Source organism: Lepisosteus oculatus, chromosome 7 (assembly GCF_040954835.1).
Source record: "Lepisosteus oculatus isolate fLepOcu1 chromosome 7, fLepOcu1.hap2, whole genome shotgun sequence".
NCBI lineage: Eukaryota > Metazoa > Chordata > Actinopteri > Semionotiformes > Lepisosteidae > Lepisosteus > Lepisosteus oculatus.
The window spans coordinates 14,827,371-14,839,237 of NC_090702.1; the positions used below are offsets into that span (position 1 = coordinate 14,827,371).

The following is an 11,867-nucleotide window of genomic DNA, read 5'->3' on the forward strand; positions in this document are numbered from 1 at the left end:
TATTTTTAGCTATTAAAGATATGCATAGTTTACTGATGTATCTTCTAACATATACATTGAATGAATATATTTATTATTTACAATATTTCTGTCACAGTTCCTTAAATTTTTAAATGTCCAAACTGAATGTTTTGCACAAGGATGCATTTGAAATTCTAACTCTTATATTTTAGCTTTTTATTGAAACTCTGAGTTCACGCAATCACAATACAGTCCTGTAAACCTAACCTAAGTCATCTTTACTAGTAAACGTATTAAAAGATAATTTATAATATCTATTTAGTCTAATGTCAGTAGCATTGTCACTTTAAACTATTGCAAATAGCAGGTTTCTGCCTTGTTGTCCCAATTTGATTCTGAATTATCTGGTAATATATAGTTAGAAAAATTAAATGAACCTAGATTGATGTGGTCATGTGCATTATTAAAACACAAACCTTTAGAAGCTTGCCTAAATATTGTATCAGCTGTTCTCTGACTATATACATCACCTAGCCAAACAGGAGAAAAAAATGATTTTCAATAATTGTCTTATCTTCTGTCTATCTAATTTATCTATGTGGATTGCTGGCATTGAAGTTTACATGTGACCTTCTCATTTGGCATTTTAATAGGAAAGAATTCAATTAATCAAACAATCTGTATAGATAATATCAAAATAATCTGTGTATTTTGTAGACAGAAATAGTGTGGAGGAACATAATGATATCCTTCACTCTTGATGTTTGGTTTATTTGTAATTGTTTCATCCCATTGAAATGGAATTTCAGTATTTATGAAAAAAGAATTCAAGGCCACTCTTAACAAGTGCTTACTCTCTTATTTTTTAGTCAAAAAGGTTTGGTTTTTGATATAATTTCTATGGACAGCACTGCATAGTATGTGTTGTAATTGATCAAATGACATAACAATTTGTTAAAATGGAAATCAAAATATAGTATAATTTTCAATAACATTTTAAACTGTTATGAGTCAGAAAATATATGTGAAAATCAGTGTAAAATACTGTACATCTTCATTTTTTATTGAAGTCCATTCAGGTAATATAAATACATTTAGGTAAAATACAATTCAGAATCACAACTAAGTTCTGATAATATACAAGTAAAGATAACAACATACAAAATAATCTCAGTATTTTAAACCAAAATCGTTTACACCTGTGATTTTAATACATTCTTTTTACGTTCTGGATATTTTATAACTGTGTTATCTACTTACTTTTTAGGCTTTGGATTTTCTCAGGAAATTCTCCTTTCTTGTGGCCTCATTTCCACCTAATCGGTGAATGTTCTCTGTGTTTCTGTTTTTTGAATGGATGTGAGCTCTCAATGTGATGTCATGTCTTTTCTGTGCAAAGCTCACATTCAGATGTAAGCATTTTAAGTCTGCCATTCTCCAATGAATAGTCTGTGTGACTAAAACAAGAAAGTCCATGCATGGCTAAGTATGTGAATAGCAAAAGCTTCCTATGCAATTTGCGAAATGAGAACTGTAATTTGCCTAAGAGAAATCAGAAACAGATTTTTTTGTAACATGTTTTTGTACTGTTAAAATGAGAAAACGTTTGTCAACAGCACCAATACTGATAAAAAAAGTGCAAGGGACTTACAATGGCTCTTTGCCAAGATGGTAGTTTAATTAAGAGGTTATCACAATCAGTAAAGATTTTCTAATAAATACTAAGTTTAAATTCAGTTTCAGTAATTATTTCCTATCTACACTATTACGCAAGCTACGAAGAAGTGTGACATCTTGACAGTAGAGCCTGATATCCCCTCCTCCAAAACTGACAGGAAGAAATCCAAGAAGCAGCTTATTACCTTACAAGCTGCAACTACAGGTACCACACTTTCCTGTGATGAATCAGGGAGGGAACTACTGTGGCTGTCTAACAGAGACTGATAGCTGCTGGTTTTAATTGTGGCTTGGGAGTTCTCTGAAAACTAATCTCTTAACTGATGTCAAAGTTCACTATCACTATCCAGTCTCAGCATTGGCAGTTATAAAAGAAGATTGTAGCTGCTCTGTCATCTGACGACAAAGAAAGTAGTTGCATGGATATAGGTAGGTCAGGCAGGTGGTGCAGTGGCAAAACCATGACATTGTAAGATAATCATAGAAGGAGCCAGCTCTTTCTGGCCAGATTTTGAAGTACAGAAGATGATGATTTAATTTGTGCTTTCATTTTAGCCTCCTGGAGAGTGCCGAGGCAGAAAATCCTATTAAGTGTTTACAAATAGATCTTCACTGGCCACCACTAGATCCAGACACTGAATCTGTGAGAGTGGAAAAGATTTACAAGTATTATGGCTCAAGTAGTTGGAGGGAGTGGTCTTGCACCTTTATCTTTGAAGTTCATTACTATTCTGATCAGCATCTCATCCCTCAGGTGGTCAGAACATTAGATACACAATCTTGTCATGATGAAGCTCCACTCTTATTCTTTCTGGATTCTCCCATTTAAGAAAAATAAACTTGTAATAAAGTGCTTCCTTTTTTACCATAACCAAGTAAAGTCACTGACCACCTTTTGCTTAACTGTTAGATAGTTGAGTTGACAGAGCACAGTGTTATGGTAACTTTTATGACCAAGCAGTGAACACGTTAGACCTCTTTCTAGCATTTCATCTGAAGAACGGTACTTCGTAAAGCACATTATCCCCAATCACCCCACTGGGGAACTGGGCCCAACACCACTTACAGCAGCAGTCTGGTTTTCCTTGTACTCCTATTTCAGGACTGACTAGTCCCAGCCCTACTTTATTTCTGAGACATGACAAGATCAGGCTACTCTGTTGTAATGCTGCTATCTGGTACTAATTAGACAACATAGAATAGGGGTCAGCAACCTTTCAGAAGGGGCACGCCAAGAGTTGCTTGCACTTGTTTTTACTCTTTTGATAATTTTTAATGTCAATAATAGCCCTACTTAAATTTTGACTGCTAACAATTTCATATCAAAATATAGATATCTAAAATGAATAATAATTATTTTATGGTTTTTAAAGCACTGCGGATATGTTTTATCGCTATGATATTGTGTTTTTAAATTTCTTTTGAATTGCAAATAAAAAATAAAAAGGAAAAGCAATGTCATTCCTTTATTAAAAAAGATGTTTGTGTAACCAGGATTTTGTTAAATTGTTCGAATATATTGCCAGATATTATTACATTCTACACACATTTTACAGATGTGTACTGTATACATGCTCCGTGGCAATAACGCGGGGGCGTGTTCAGTGTGGAAGCTGAGCCCTGGATTAAGGGCAACGCATTGCCTTAATAACCACAGCTGCCCTGGCTAATTAAGGACGATCCACAGGTGCGGGGGCCCTCAGAGCAACCAAACGCCCGTAAGGCGAAAACATTCCAGCGATAGTCCCGGAGGGGATTGTGGAGAGAGCGTTAAGGCCGGGTTTTCGCTGCCTTGTATTTTCTCGCTGTGAGGATGCACTGTGGCAGGTTGAGTTTTCTTTTGTTTTGGCCTCGTTCTCTTTTTCTTCCAGTCTGGATCCCGCTAAAAAATGAAAATTCAGCCTGGACGCTGAATTCCAAACGGTGCATTTTTTTCGTTTTCCTTTTATTGGCTTTTTTCCTGTATTTGTTGACCTCACACCGGCAAACACAGCCTCCGCCTCCCCTGCCGTGTTGCTGACTTTTACCGCTGTTCTCTGTAGCTCCTCCTACTCCTGGACCGATATACTGTAGTACGTATGTTGATTTAACAAATAACACTCCATTTGTGTAGCACGACATCCACGAAGTAACGCATATGTTGTTGAAGTTTTGTCACGGGACAGGACAGGAGGGGGTTTTAAAGGTCTTAAAGAATGTTGTTTGTGTTTTCACATATTAAAGAAATGCTTCGCTGATTAATAAGAAATTGCACATGAAACTACTCGCTTCTCTCCTAATGATATCTGTAACATTAGTAAACTATTAATTCAAAAGGAATTGTAAGTAATCTTAAACTTTTTTCTATCAATATTAAACGTTTTGCCGTGTATAGTTACTGCTGAGAGTGGAAATGAGGCCTGCACTTGTTTCAGAATGTAAAAGTGCACTTGTGATGAGGGTTTTTCTCATGTGTATAGGGTGCCTCTCTTCAGTGGCACCAATAGTCAACACTAGAGGTCTTTATATAGTCTATTCACAGAGAAAATGCATGTTGCTCCAGTTACCTTGATATGGAATAGAAACCTGGACAAGGAGGATAGGTCGGAATTCAAATTAAGGGATATTAATTTTTGGAACTTCCTGTGGTTCCTTTTGCTGTAAAGCACATCTCATGAATCAAAGGAAGTCCACAGTTATTACAAATGGTTTTGCATAATAGCTAGTAGCCATGTTACCCCACTGAAGCTAAAGAGGTGTGAGCCTGGTCAGTATTTGGATGGGAGACCTCCTGGGAAAAACCAAGGCTGGTGCTGGAAGAGGTGTTAGTGGGGCCAGCAGGGGGTGCACATTGCTTGCTTTGACTGGAGTGTTCAGAAAAGTGCTACTGTATATACTGTAAGTATAAGGAATTGTAGCAAGCCTGTGCACATGTTACACATAAAATCTGAATCTTTAGGCATAAGGTTTTAATGTGGTGCATCTCAAACATGAATTTACTTAATATTATAACTCGGGTTTTGTTATGATGAAAATTAAACTTTACAAATTCCTCTCTACCTAATAACCTCTTCAAGATTAAAGGTGCCATCTGTTCTCCTTAAAGGCCTTTTAATTTTTTTTGTCATTTACATATATAACCTAAGGTTGTGGGGATTTTTTTCTACAAACTGCATATAAGACTCCTGTGTCCTGAAATATGAATATATTTTAGACATTTATGTTCAAGTTGTTGTTAAGGAATGTGCATGTTTATCTGTAGTCCCAAAAGAGGAAAAACATCAGACAGAACAAGTACAATGAGGGGAAGCTTAGCAGGATTGTTTTATGATGAATGTCTGAAGTGTTACATGTATGCTGTTTCCATGGTAATGTGTCTTTACTGTATGTCATTTAAACCAATAATCACCCAGCTACAGTACCTGCAGTATTTGAGTTATAGCAAAGTAGAAATCTACAACAGTTAAGTTAACAGTACTGTAACTGTAATATTTTTTCCCCAATTAATTTAATGGCTGATAATATTTCTGATTCTTTTTTCCAGTTTCGCAAGTAATGTCCCATTTAATGCAATTTGTATTTCAGGTCATTTACAATACCATTATATAGTGCGTTTACACTGGCACATTACATAAAAACATTCTGAATATGGTTTCTTTTTTTAACTGAATGTAATGTTTTTTTCAAGGCCATTCAACAAATGAAAACCGGATATATTCTGAAATATCAGTATGTCTTGTGTTAAAGTTGGACCATGATGAATACCATTATTATGTCACCAAGGTTATTTGCCAGAGATTTGCTACCCCTCTGAGTGGTAGGCAAGAGCAACCATTTATTAAAAAAATAGTTTACTTGACATGGAAAAAATGACACGGAAAATAAATAATTCACCCACTGACCCTCACAAACTGGAAACGCAAAAACTTTCATTCAACTTCTCCTCCTTTCTCCTGTTTCCAGCCTTACCTCACCACATGCAGACCAGCAGGATTTAATAGTAAATTGTATATTCATCCATCAACTATTAGACTCTCAAAGAAGGGACAACTGACCTCTTATCTGCATCCTTCCTTGTGTTCTTATTCTTGGTAAGGTTTATGGCAACTCAGAGCTCATCCTAGAAGGTGGAATTTTTTTTTTTATAGGAAGTGGGAGAAGACGGCGGTCTTTCAAATTTTGAGCATGAATGGCTTGCATTTTTAACTTTATGTATTAAAAGCATGCAATATTTAAATAGCAGCTAAAGCTCGAAACCTGATCTGCTAGAGGTGTACTTGTGTTTTGGCTTTGTTGCCATTCATTTTTATTAGGTTAATTCTTTTATTTTCCACAGTGCCAGAAGTAAGTCCTCTCCTCTGAGGCATTTTGTTTACAGGGGCTATTTTGCTTCAGCTCACAACTTCACTTTCTTTCTTACCATCCTATATGCTGTGTTTACAATCCAGCCCACTCATAAGCAAAAAGGAGCCCTCTCCAGCTATACACTATTGAAATGTTGGCTGGCAGGATAATGGGTCCTTTGTGCTTTGTAGCTAGTGTGTAAGCAAAAGCGACCAGCTCCATCCTGTCAGGGACAGCGACACTTAGAACAATTTCTTTTGTACTCTTGTACCCTCCAATGGGCTAACCACATACAGCGGAAGGCTAAAGGATCTAAATTTTCCCATTAACTTGGATCCTAGATTTCTAGTGAAAGGAATACAGTCCCACTCCTATAGAGTTGCCACTTTGGAAATTTAAATCCCCTACTGGTTATTTTGTTTGGGAAGTTAGCATGTGTTGATTTCAGACTTCCACCTCATACCGTGAATCCATCTGTTCATACAGCAATCAAATTATTCTGGTGTGTTTGTTTCATCAGCACAAAGCTCTGTTCGGCAATTGGATAGCCGTCATACTTTTTTTTTTTAAACACCTCTATTTAAAATGCATTGTGATGTAGTGTTATGTAATGCTGTATATCATGAGTATTAATCAAATCAAATTAACCATTACATATACAGTAGCAACAAGATAGTTAATGCTGCAGCCGCAGAGCTCTTGGGGCCAGTGCTCAGTTTTGGATTGGTGCATGTTTTGTGTGTAATTTGCATGTACCCTTCAGGTTTGAGTATTTTTTTCCTTCGGCTACTCCAGTTTTCTTCCATCTCCCAAAGGCGTGCTGGATAAGTTAACTGGAGTCTCTAAATTATGTGTACGTGTGCCCTATAGACCATTGTTTCTGCAATGGACAGGTGTCCTCTTCAGGGTGTAGTGTTGCCTTGTACCCTGTGCTTCCAGAATAGCCTACAGATTGCCACAGTTCTTCAAGGAATAAGTGACTTTTCAGATAAGGGATGGATCATTACCTACACTAATCTCTAAACACTGTAGCTTGAGACAAATTACATGAGAAGTTTTAAATGTGTGTAGGCACTCAGGGTTATCAGTTTTCCACAGAAGGAAATTATTTAAGAATAAGGAAAGAAAGCCAGTAGTCAAAAGAATTGAATCAAAAGCTTTCACTATTAATTTTATCCTGTTAAAGATTAAAAAAGGGTTCTCATGAAAGTAGATATTTAGAAACAACTGGCCAATAGGCAATGACATTAACAAGCTAGAGTTAGAATATATCGCAGAATGTTTATCGTCAGCTGTTGAAATCGCTAAAACATTTGACTCCATGTAAGGCAATGTTCCAAGCATGAAAAAAACACTTAATGTGCCATACAAGACTGCTCGTAGATTCTACTTAAACACTAGCCAAAATTGTTTATTGGATCATTTATGGCAAACGAGTTGAGAAGTATAACGTAATGTCTTGGTAAAAACCTACGGTATTTAATGTCTTGGAGTTCACCAGTGAAGTCCAGCAGGGACTTGTTATATAACCCAATACTACCTATTGTAGATTACAGTACAAGTTTAAAAATATACTGTTTGTGAAATTAGTCTTGGGTGCATTAATGCCTTACCAGCAAGACTGTTAGGGATGTGACTCTATTGTACATGCAGACACAGCAGACACCATTATATACAGTACTTAAGCCTTTTTTTTAACAATCTTCCAAATGAATTTCACACACCACTCAAAGATCCGGTCTTGTGGATGTGGTGATCTTCTTCCACAGTTACAAAGGCAGACAATGCCTATTATGAAGTCTGATCCATGTTGGAGTTTGACTTCCTTGGCTGAAAAGCTTTCTCGCTACTACAGTGTTGTCACCTGACTGTACATCCCATCCTTTTCTCATCATAATTCTTCTATTAAATCTGCCTTTAACAGTGTTTGTTCTTCTGTAGCATAGACTGCTACAGACCCTGATCTGCACAGACCAAGTAAGCAACAAACGTGTTGCAACAAATACTTGGCAAAGAGATCGTGGATGATCTTGAGAGTCCCTGGGAGTATTAATAAGTTTTCTCTTACACTTAGACATTTTACATCTCTTGTTAACTATGGTACCACAATATGATCCTGTTTTAACATTTTTAAGGTATAGTACATATCAACATTCTGTCATAGACCTTCACATGCCATCTACAGTAGGGTGTCTAAGCCTGTGAATTTAACATTTGATCTACTGAAGCTTTAAAATTAGTGGAGCTGGAGACTAGGTTCATTTGATGAATCTACTATAGCTAGTCATTGAGCCTCACCCTGCTGTCTGCCCAAGTACCCAATACCCAGCATCTGCATCTTAATGTTGCCTTGTTTTTATATTGTAATGAACACTCCGGGTTCTTTGTCGGCAGTGTGGAGTGACAGGCTGGAGATGACTTGACAGCCTCACTGACAGTTTTATTGCCTGTTTCATTACAGTCTGGCATGATGATCACAGAGGCAGAGACAGAAAGTTCTGTGTCCAGTCTGCACTTTACTGTTCTTTGTTTTAGTTGATCAATGTTATTTAAATTAATTTAAAGCTAATGCATTAGTACTCTATATAAGGGGGTGTTGCTTATATTTTGTTTAATGGACTATAAAGGGTTATTATACTGTGATAGTGGCTATTTGCAATGGTTTTCTGTACTGAAGTCTCTAAACCCTTCTTGTATAGTGATAAGATCAGCCAGATTCAACCAGAAGTCTATGATGTACTGTGGATTGTACTTAACTGAAATGGTGGGACTGCAGATACAATCCTCCCAGCCAGTTATAGTGGACTAAAAATCTTAAAGCAGCTGCTCTTAGGGAAACCTCTGGTCCATGTTCACTATTTTGATGAGTAAATGGCACATGTCAAAATTTATTGGATACAAGGATAACATTTGGACATTTTGTCCAATGTACTGTAAACTATGTACTGCCAACAATGTACTTCCAACTATGAAGATCTGTTCGATACAGACTGGTTCTGTAAAGTCAATTTCCAACTGTCTTAAGATCTGTGCAGAGACTGATCTTTTTTTCAAGTACTGCACCTTTAAGAGTTGAATAGGTCAAATCCTAGAGAGAGAGTTTGGTGCAGCAGACGATGTAGAAGCAGTTCCTTTCTTTTACTAGGTGGTGCTGAGGACATACGGTATTGTATATAAAACAAATTGATGTGTGGTATTCTGAAAAGCATGTGCGCATGCATATTTCTTTCCTTCTTCTACCCAGATGACGAAAGCCTGAGAGCCCCTCTGTGATAGATTATTACTGAGCATTCATCATGGCATTTTAATGATATTCCCAAATAGAGAGCAATTATAAAATGGGCTACCTAACCTCTACTTGCACAACTAGTCTCATTTAATGATGCTTATAAAGCCAAGTAGCATCCAGCAGGATAATTTGGTCCAGATGCATATTACTGTTTTAAGAATGTGTGTGTGTATATACATACACATAAGTAGAAAGTGATTTAGACAGTTTTATAACTGTAGCAAGCGGGAGAGGTATAAATAACACTGAATGTCAAGAGAAGAGCTAGACTTTATATAGTTGTCTTAAGTGTTAATGAGCTATTCAATGCTGGGGTGAAGTATTAACACTTCTGGTGAATTTACATGTTCTGTATTTCTGTAATGTAAATTTGCTAGACATTTTGAATATTGCATTTCTTTCTGAACCCTTTTACTTTAAGTGTAATTAGCTTTCATAATTAAGTGATTATTCAGTTTCTGTATGGTGGGGTGGGGGGAGGTAAGACTTTGAATTTCTCTGACATCTGGTGGTTGTGTGTATAAATCATCAGGGTATCAAGTTAACATTTTAATTCTAAATTATAAACCTTGCAAACTCACCAAGCCAACCAAGTCTGACCTTAGTTGTAATATCCTACTGTAACACTTCAGCTTCAGGGTAAGAACAATAATGGCTCATTTTAATTCTGAATTCTGATAAAAGTATTTATTTACTGTATCTAAAAGGAATAAACCACTTTTTATTAAGATGGTTTTAGTAGGAAAAATCTATTGCCCCTACAGAATGGCAGTCTATGCTGAACAAATAATGCCAAAAAGTTACCCTTGCAATTAAATACATTTTGATGTTATTTATTTTAATAGTGAGAATGGACCAGTAACAATAATTTCACATGAAATCCAAAATTCTGAGGCAGTCTTTAGTCTTTATTTATGAAGTCTGTTCTATTTCTGTTTTTTTTTTCATCTTGCTTATCACCTTGGGAAAACTTGTAATAGTCTACAATACACCGCAAAATGTAAAACCTTCTCATTTCTTCTCAAGAACATAAGAGTGGTGAAAATGAACTATTTGCAGGTTATGACTAGGTAGCATGTCAAAATAAAATACTTTTCCACCTTTACTGCACTGTCCAAATACAATCATTAACCCATGCAGTCTTCTCTCCAACTACTTGTACAATAACTCCTTTCTCCAAAAACCTTTCTCACCTACCATTCAAACTTGGCACAAACACATTTAAACAGTGCTTTTCCCCATTTGTTCAGATCCGACCAATCACAGAGCTGCTCCCTACTCCTTGATCCTGAATCAAGTGGAGGACTGTAACACTGACCACAGAAAACTGTTTCCTCATCAGGATTTTCACTGGTAAGATAAAACAAAAGATAATCAGACGGAGATAGGTTTGTAGAAAATGTTTCTGTTTTGGTCATGTATTTTATTAATTGCATACCCATCACCTATCTGCACACACCATCAGCTGGTAATAAATCATATAATGATGATGTGGGACCTGGGATGTGAATATGTATTTTTTTCATCTCCATGACTCCGTTGTCACGATAAGGAATGTAACAATTGAGATGGGGTCATTCAGTCTGTTTAGCCCTTTTGGTTGCAAGTATCTTAGTAATTCCTTAGAAGCTACATTTTACAAGATCTCATCTAGCCATTTCTTGAAAAATGCCAGCGTTTAAGCTTCACCAACATGGCTGATTAGTTTCTTGGATCCCTCTCGTAGCCCATTGCATAAAAAGTGCATTCCAGACTCAAGCTTAGTGCACTACAGTATGCTGTAATTCCCACTTGTGCCATGTGGGTCGTGTTTTAATATTAATTTTGTAATAGTCTATTAGGTTGACTTTGTCAGTATCTTTGAAGATTTTGAATGTTTGCATCAGGTTGCTTTTAGTCTGTTGAAGGCTAAAAAGATTTAATTTAGCTTTATTATTAAAATACATTTAGCTGTAAGGGTAGAACATTCAATTAGGCTTGACCTGAGAACTTTCAGTCTTTTTAAAAAAAAGTCTTAATTTTTATCTATATATTCCTACAGTTAGCCTTTTTATTGCTTTTTCACATTATGTAAAATATTTAAATAATGCATCAGCATAAACGTTTGTCCTGTTTCTAAGTAGCTAACTAACTTCTTAAAGATCAGTGTTTCCAGTCTTCTCTCCAGTTTAGATGTCTTAGTACAGTACATGAATAGAATACTCTGCAGTTGCCTATATAAAGGGGTTGATGTCAGTATAAGTGCAAATTGAGACAGCAGTCTTCCTGCGATAAATGTATGGATTTTGCCTTACACCTGGTGCAAAGCCTGTAAACGATTTACACTTTCTCTCATGATGTGCAAACGTTTGCAAAACTGAGAAATCAAGAGATGAATAAAGGCACACACACACCTTCAGAGAGCAGCCATTCATTTCAGAATGGCAGCTGTAGTACTGTACTGTACCTTGAAATGTGGTGGTTATATTTCAATTATAGCTTATTGATTCATAAGACTTAGTTGCGGCATTCACAAGCAGTTGCTTAAGGTTTTGTTTTAACTATTCTATAATGTTATAATGTGTATAATTATTACATCTGCATTATATATTGGGGGGTGACCGGGGGGGACGATAAC

At 36.4% G+C, this 11,867-nt stretch overlaps 1 protein-coding gene across 1 annotated transcript in view; it reads right to left on the minus strand.

The window, feature by feature from the left end:
- Positions 1–1,279, minus strand: part of grm3 (glutamate receptor, metabotropic 3) — a 74,655-nt gene extending 73,376 nt beyond the window's left edge. The window contains exon 1 of the mRNA XM_015353203.2: positions 1,222–1,279. The gene's annotated coding sequence lies outside the window, so the exon portion shown is untranslated. The remainder of the gene's footprint in view (positions 1–1,221) is intronic.
- Between the last annotated feature and the right edge of the window lie 10,588 nt (positions 1,280–11,867).